The 7,500-nt window shown below is 65.7% G+C and overlaps 1 non-coding gene and 1 pseudogene across 1 annotated transcript in view; both read left to right on the top strand.

Annotated features, from left to right (window-relative positions):
* The first annotated feature begins 4,902 nt into the window (after nucleotides 1-4,902).
* On the top strand, nucleotides 4,903-6,563 carry LOC146871427 (18S ribosomal RNA; annotated as a pseudogene).
* Nucleotides 6,564-7,365: 802 nt separating this feature from the next.
* Nucleotides 7,366-7,500, top strand: part of LOC146871426 (5.8S ribosomal RNA) — a 154-nt gene continuing 19 nt past the window's right edge. Inside the window, exon 1 of the ribosomal RNA XR_014959959.1 lies at nucleotides 7,366-7,500. This exon is cut by the window's right edge and continues 19 nt beyond it. This is a non-coding gene — a ribosomal RNA (5.8S ribosomal RNA).

Below are 7,500 nucleotides of genomic sequence, written 5' to 3'. Positions count from 1 at the left end.
CTGAGTTTCGGTCAGGGCCTGGGAGCCCACGTCCTGTGGCCTGCCAACTGTCCATATGCCCGGGACAAGGGTCCCTGGTGCAGAGCCCCGGAGCCCTGCAAGGGCAGGCGGGAGCCCTACCGCTATGTCTCGGTTCGGGCAGATTGGAGACATTTCGGTCCCGGCCATCTGGTCGCACCTTTCCCTCGGTCATCTAGTCGCACGCAATGCTTTGCAATGGGGCGACCAGATGGCCTGGCCCGCCTGGAGGTACCGGTGAGGGTCCATTTGCCTCCCGGATCACAGTCAGGGCGCCAGGAGGTCGGGCGCGTCCGCGCCTAGGGTCCCCTCCATCACTCGGAGCACGCGGATTACAAGAAAGGTTGGTAGCCTTCCTCCGGATTACTAGGGGCAGGGTATGCCGGGACGCCCCTCCTGGGGATGGCGGTTCCCAGGCAGGGACCAGATGGGCTAAGCCCGGACGACACCTCCCCGGTGTCCTGTGCTCCGTCCTCCAGCCCGCGGCTAGGCAAAGTGCCCGGGAACGACTCCATGGGTGCCCGGGCGTCCAGGCCCCGGGAGCTCCTGTGGGTCTCCCATGCCTGAGGCCCAGCGTGGGGTCTCCGAGCCCCCCCGAGCCCTGCAGCCCCAGAGCCCCGGAGCCCTGGAGCCCTGCTGCCCCCGAGCCCTGCAGCCCCCGAGCCCTGCAGCCCCCGAGCCCTGCAGCACCCGAGCCCTGCAGCCCCGGAGCCCTGTAGCCCCCGAGCCCTGCAGGCCCGAGCCCTGCAGCCCCCGAGCCCTGCAGTCCCCGTGCCCTGCAGCCCCCGAGCCCTGCAAGGGCAGGCGGGAGCCCTCCAGCTAGGGCAGATGGGAGTCCTTTCGGTCCCGGCCATCTGGTCGCACCTTTCCCTCGGCCATCTGGTCGCACGCAATGCTTTCCAATGGGCCGACCAGATGGCCGAGCTGCCCTATAAGTCCCGATGGGGGCTCATTTGCCTCCCCAATCCCAGTCAGGGCTCCAGGAGGTCGAGGGCGTCCGCACCTAGGGTCCCCTCCGTCACTCGGAGCGCGTGGGTTACAAGAAAGGTGGGTAGCCTTCCTCCGGATTAGTACGGGCAGGGTATGCCGGAACACCCCTCCGGGGCTGGTGGTGCTTTGTCGGGGACCAGATGGGCTATGCCCGAGCAACATCCTCCCAGGCGTCCGGGGCTCCCTCCTCTGGCCCGCAGCATGGCAAAGTGCCTGGGACGGGCTCCACGGGTCCCGGGCAGTCCTCCCCCGGCCCCCGGGCCCGAGAGCTCCGGTGGTCCTCCCCATGTCTGAGGCCCAGTCAGGGTCCCCGAGCCCCCCAAGAAGCAGAGCCCCCGAGTCCTGCGTGGGTGGGCAGGCGGGAGCCCTACCGCTATGGCTCAGCTCGGCTTAGGGCGGGCAGATGGGAGTCCTTTCAGGTGCCGGCCATCTGGTCGCACCTTTCCACTCGGCCATCTGGTCGCATGCAATGCTTTCCAATGAGGCGACCAGATGGCCAGATCGGCCTGGAAGTCCTGATGAGGGTCCAATTGCCTCCCGGATCCCAGTCAGGGCTTCAGGAGGCCGGGCGCGTTTGCCCCTAGGGTCCCCTCCATCAATCGGAGCGCGCGGGTTACCAGGAAGGATTACTAGGGACAGGGTACTTTTGGGACCGCTCTCGGCCTAGCGGTCCTCAGCCGGCAGCTGGACAGGCCAGGCCAGGATGCCGCCCCAGCCCTGGGTCTGTCCCGGGGCCTGCCACGTGGCAGGCTGCCCCGGATGAGACCCGGCAGGCTTCCCTCTGTTGGGTTGGGTCAAGGGACCCCTGGGAGGGTGGCCTCCCCACCCCAGGCTCTGACCTCGGTCCTGCCATGTGGCAGGGTGCCCTGGACGGGGTCCGGCGGGCCCGGGGAGGCTTCCCCGGCGCCTCCGGGCCGGGGAAGCCCCGGCTTGGTCCAGGGGCCCTCCTGGGCCCCGGGTCTGGGGCTCCGGCCCTGGGCCCCATCCCCCGGCCTGCGGCACTGCCAAAGGCCGGGTACGGGGTTCCGTTGGGCCGGGGAGCCTCCACTTGCTTGGCTGGGTTCAGGAGCTCCAGCTGGGCCCCTGGGGAGGGCAGCCTCCCCACCCCGGGCTTCGTCCTAAGTCCTGCCGTGTGGCAGGGGGCCCGGGACAGGATCCGGCGGGCTCGGAGAGGCTTCCCCTGCGCCTCCAGGCTGGGGAGCCCCAGCTGGGTCCAGGGGCTCCGCTGGGCCCCGGGTCGGGGGCTCCGGCCCTGGGCCCCGTCCCCCGGCCTGCGGCACTGGCAATGGCCCGGGACAGGGTTCCGTTGTGGCCGGGGAGCCCCCCCTTGCTTGGCTGGGTTCAGGAGCTCCGGTCGGGCCCCTGAGGGCCCCGGGGAGGGCGGCCTCCCTGCCGCAGGCTCCGTCCTGGGTCCTGCCGCATGGCAGGGTGCCCGGGACGGGGTCCGGTGGGCCCGGGGAGGCTTTCCCTGCGCCTCCGGGCCTGGGAGCTCCGGCTGGGTCCAGGAGCCCCGCCAGGCCCCAGGTCGGGGGCTCTGGCCCTGGGCCCCATCCCCCCGGCCTGTGGCACTGCTAAAGGTCTGGGACGAGGTTCTGTTGTGGCCGGGGAGCCTCTCCTTGCTTGGCTGGGTTCAGGAGCTCCGGTCGGCCTCCCAGCCCCAGGCTCCGTCCTTGGTCCTGCCGCATGGCAGGTTGCCCGGGACGGGATCTGGTGGGTCCGGGAAGGCTTCTCCTGCGCCTCCGGGCCTGGGAGCCACGGCTTGGTCCAGGGGCCCCGCCGGGCCCCAGTTCAGGGGCTCCGGCCCTGGGCCCCGTCCCCTGGCCTGCGGCACTGCCAAAGGCCCGGTACAGGGTTCCGTTGTGGCTGGGGAGCCTCCCCTTGCTTGGCTGGGTTCAGGAGCTCCGGCCGTGCCCCTGAGGGCCCCGGGGAGGGCGGCCTCCCCACCCTGGGCTCCGTCCTGGGTCCTGTCACGTGGCAGGGTGCCCTGGACGGGGTCCGGCGGGCCCAGGGAGGCTTCCCTTGCGCCTCCGGGCCTGGGAGCCCCGGCTGGGTCCAGGGGCCCCGCCGGGCCCCAGGTCGGGTGCTCCGGCCCTGGGCCCCGTCCTCCGGTCGCCGCTCCGCCAAGGGCCCGGGACAGGGTTCTGTCGGTCCCGTGCAGGCCTCCCCTGCTTGTCAAGGTGTCCGCGGGCCCCGGGTCAGAGGGCCCGTCGGGTCCCCCTCATAGCCTCCGTGGCTGGGGCCCAGCTGGGGCCCTGTGCCTCCAGTCCCCCATGCCCCGGCGCCCGCCCCCTCTTTCGTTGGGGCACAGAGCGACCAGGTGGCTTCCCTTTCGAGCCCGGCCATCTGGTCGCGCCTTTCCCCTCGACCATCTGGACGCGCCTGTCCCCTCGGCCATCTGGTCACGCCTATCCCTTCGGCCATCTCGTCGCGCGCAATGCTTTCCAATGGGGTGACCAGATGGCCGGGCATGGAAGTCCTGATGAGGGTCCATTTGCCTCTTCGATCCCAGCGAGGACTCCAGGAGTTCGGGTACATTTGCGCCTTGGGTCCCCTCTGTCTCCTCTTGTCACGGATTACAAGAAAGGGGGGTAATTTTCCTCCGGATTACTAGGGAGAGGGTCCGTCAGACCTCTGAGGTCCGCGATTCTGAAACATGTGGAAGGCAGACCCGGGGCCCGCCCGCCGGGGCCCCCAGGGGCCCGGTTATGCTCCTGCCTCTCTGCCCCTTCCCGATTGTCTTTTCTCTCCAAGTTTGCTAGGTCAGACCTCCGTGAGGTCCGGCGATTCCGAGACGGGGCAAGGCAGCACCCGGGCCCGCCCGATGCGGGGCCCCCAAGGGCCCGGGTACACATACCTGCCTCTCAGCCCCCTTCCCGATGGTACTTTTTCCCTGAGTTTACTGGGTTAGACCTCCGTGAGGTCCGGCGATCCCGAGACGGGGGAAGGTATCGTCCAGGCCCACCCGCCGGGGCACCCAGGTACGCACCTGGCTCTCAGCCCCTTCCCAATGGTCCTTTCTCTCCGAGTTTGCTGGGTCAGACCTCTGTGAGGTCCGGCGATCCCGAGATGGGGGAAGGCAGCCCCTGGGCCCTCCTGATGTGGGGCCCCCAGGGGCCCGGGTACGCATACCTGCCTCTCAGCCCCCTTCCCGATGGTCCTTTTTCTCCGAGTTTGCTGGGTCAGACCTCCTTGAGGTCTGGCGATCCCAAGGTCTTCGCCTGCCTCTCGGCCCCTTCCTGATGGGCCTTTCCTTCGAGCCCGCTCGCCCCGGGAGCAGGCAGGGATGTGAAGCCGCCATCCCCGTGTGCAGGGCAGCCTGCCAGGGGATGCCCCGGCCGTACTCTGGTCGATTGGGCACTCACAGTCCGTTTAGGGATGACTGCTTGGCCAGCCTCGGCTGTTTCAAGCAAGGAGCTTCCACCTCGCATGGACCGTCCGACTCGAGGGCCTGGCGGGAGGCCCTTCACCCTACCCAGCAGAGCGAAGGCCGAGTGGCCCCGGCAGCTCGTGCCCCCCAGTGGTCTGACCCCGAGTGGAAGGGGTCGGGTGGCGCCAGGCCCTCGGATGCTGCTGCCCAGCAGGTCCGTAGGCCCCGTGCGCCACGCCATCACCCCTCTCCACCCAGCACATTTCCGCAGCAGCTCGGAACGACCGCTCCGAGGGGTGCCGCCGCCGCCAGGCTCCGGCACCCCTGCCTCTCGCTCAGGCTGCGTCTCGGCCCGCCTCTGCCTCCCGGGGGAGACAGCCACCTCTCTCCACCCCAACGGCAAGCCCGCTCACCCAGGCGGGTAGGCTCCTTTCCCCCAGCAGGCTCCCGAGAGGGAGGGGTGCGCGAAGGTGGTACGGTCGGGGAGATGGGCACGCGGCCCCCCAAACCCTGTCAGCAGGTGCGGCTACCTCGTTGATCCTGCCAGTAGCATATGCTTGTCTCAAAGATTAAGCCATGCACGTGTAAGTACACACGGCCGGTACAGTGAAACTGCGAATGGCTCATTAAATCAGTTATGGTTCCTTTGATCGCTCCATCTTTTACTTGGATAACTGTGGTAATTCAAGAGCTAATACATGCCGACGAGCACTGACCTCCCGGGATGCGTGCATTTATCAGACCAAGACCAATCCGGGCTCGCCCGACCGCTTTGGTGACTCTAGATAACCACGGGCCAATCGCACTCCCTGTGACAGCGACGATACATTCTGATGTCTGCCCTATCAACTTTCGATGGTACTTTCTGTGCCTACCATGATGACCATGGGTAACGGGGAATCAGGGATCGATTCCGGAGAGGGCGCCTGAGAAACGGCTACCACATCCAAGGAAGGCAGCAGGCACGCAAATTACCCACTCCCGACTCAGGGAGGTAGTGACGAAAAATAACATTACAGGACTCTTTTGAGGCCCTGTAATTGGAATGAGTACAATTAAATCCTTTAACGAGGATCCATTGGAGGGTAAGTCTGGTGCCAGCAGCCGCGGTAATTCCAGCTCCAATAGCGTATATTAAAGTTGCTGCAGTTAAAAAGCTCGTAGTTGGATCTTGGGATCGAGCTGGCGGTCTGCTGCGAGGCGAGCTACGGCCTGCCCCAGCCCCTGCCTCTCAGCGCCCCCTTGATGCTCTTGACTGAGTGTCCTGGGGGTCCGAAGCGTTTAATTTGAAAAAATTAGAGTGTTCAAAGCAGGCCGGTCACCTGAATACTTCAGCTAGGAATAATGGAATAGGACTCTGGTTCTATTCTGTTGGTTTTTGGAACTGGGGCCATGATTAAGAGGGACGGCCGGGGGCATTCGTATTGTGCTGAAATTCTTGGACCGGCGCAAGACGAACCAAAGCGAAAGCATTTGCCAAGAATGTTTTCATTAATCAAGAACGAAAGTCGGAGGTTCGAAGACGATCAGATACCGTCGTAGTTCCGACCATAAACGATGCCGACTAGTGATCCGGCGGCGTTATTCCCATGACCCGCCGAGCAGCTTCCGGGAAACCAAAGTCTTTGGGTTCCGGGGGAGTATAGTTGCAAAGCTGAAACTTAAAGTAATTGATGGATGGGCACCACCAGGAGTGGAGACTGCGGCTTAATTTGACTCAACACGGGAAACCTCACCCGGCCCGGACACGGAAAGGATTGACAGATTGATAGCTCTTTCTCGATTCTGTGGGTGGTGGTGCATGGCCGTTCTTAGTTGGTGGAGCGATTTGTCTGGTTAATTCCGATAACGAACGAGACTCCTCCATGCTAACTAGTTACGCGGCCCCACAGCGGTCGGCGTCCAACTTCTTACAGGGACAAGTGGCGTTCAGCCGCACAAGATCGAGCAATAACACGTCTGTGATGCCCTTAGATGTCCGGGGCTGCACGCGCACTACACTGAACGGATCAGCGTGTGTCTACCCTTCGCCGACAGGTGCGGGTAACCCGCTGAACCCCGTTTGTGATAGGGAATGGGGATTGCAATTATTTCCCATGAACAAGGAATTCCCAGTAAATGTGGGTCATAAGCTCACCCAAAGCCCTCGGCCCGCCTCCTGTGAGTCCGCAGCCGCATGGGGTAATCGGGTGAGGACCGGGACTTCGGCGGGCCCCTTCCCCCCAGGGAAGGCCCGATTGATGCACGAGGGACCGGGGATGGGGGGCGGCCCCCATACCCTGTCCCTCTCCGAGACGGAACCCAAGCTCACCCGGCATGGAACCGAATGGCAGTGCATCCCTTGGCTGGCACCACCCCTCCCTCGAAAAGGCCCTGGCGCCGGCTGGGCCCTTCAGGCGTCCCGAGACCCGGCCCGATCTGACCGGGTCTTGGGCGACCGAGGAACGTCCCTTCTTGCGCGGCAGGGCGGCCTGGAACAGAAGGGGCCGAGGACCTGCGAGGGGACGCCGGCTCCTCTCGGTGGGAGGCGTGCGGGATGGGGAGCTGCCTGGCCCTTCCCTTCCGGCACCGCCGACCCAGGCGAGGGTGGTGGTGGGCCGATTGCCAGCCTGCTGGCATGGCTCGGGCCACCCGGCGACGGACGGCTGATGTGCAGGTGGGGCGACCCTCCCTCGTTGCCAGGTACCCGGTTCGACCTGGTCCTGTGTGGCCGGGCTGAGGGGTTTGAAGACTTGCGTGGTCCCTCCTAGGTTACCCTTGGAGGGACCGGCAGCTGCGGGGCTGCCTGCTCCCGTCACTCTGGGAGCCCCCTCCCTCGCCCCTGGGTGGGTGTGTGGGGGCAGGCTCCCAGGCCGAGCGCCTGGCAATGTTTTTTTTCTCCCGACAGTGCTGTCTGACTCCCAGAGGGGAAGCTTTGAACGGGGCGCCCGGGCCGTCTCCCGCCTCTCCTGCGCCCGCTGGTGGGCGAACTTTTTCGAAAAGTTACCTGTGACTCTTGGCGGTGGATCACTCGGCTCGCGCGTCGATGAGGAACGCAGCTAGCTGAAGGCATTAGTGTGAATTGCAGGACACATTGATCATCGACACTTCGAACGCACCTTGCGGCCCCGGGTTCCTCCCGGGGC

This window comes from Triturus cristatus, chromosome 1_1 (genome assembly GCF_964204655.1).
Source record: "Triturus cristatus chromosome 1_1, aTriCri1.1, whole genome shotgun sequence".
Taxonomy (NCBI): domain Eukaryota; kingdom Metazoa; phylum Chordata; class Amphibia; order Caudata; family Salamandridae; genus Triturus; species Triturus cristatus.
Note: the sequence above shows the minus strand (reverse complement) of the source record. Positions and strands in the feature narration are given on the sequence as shown.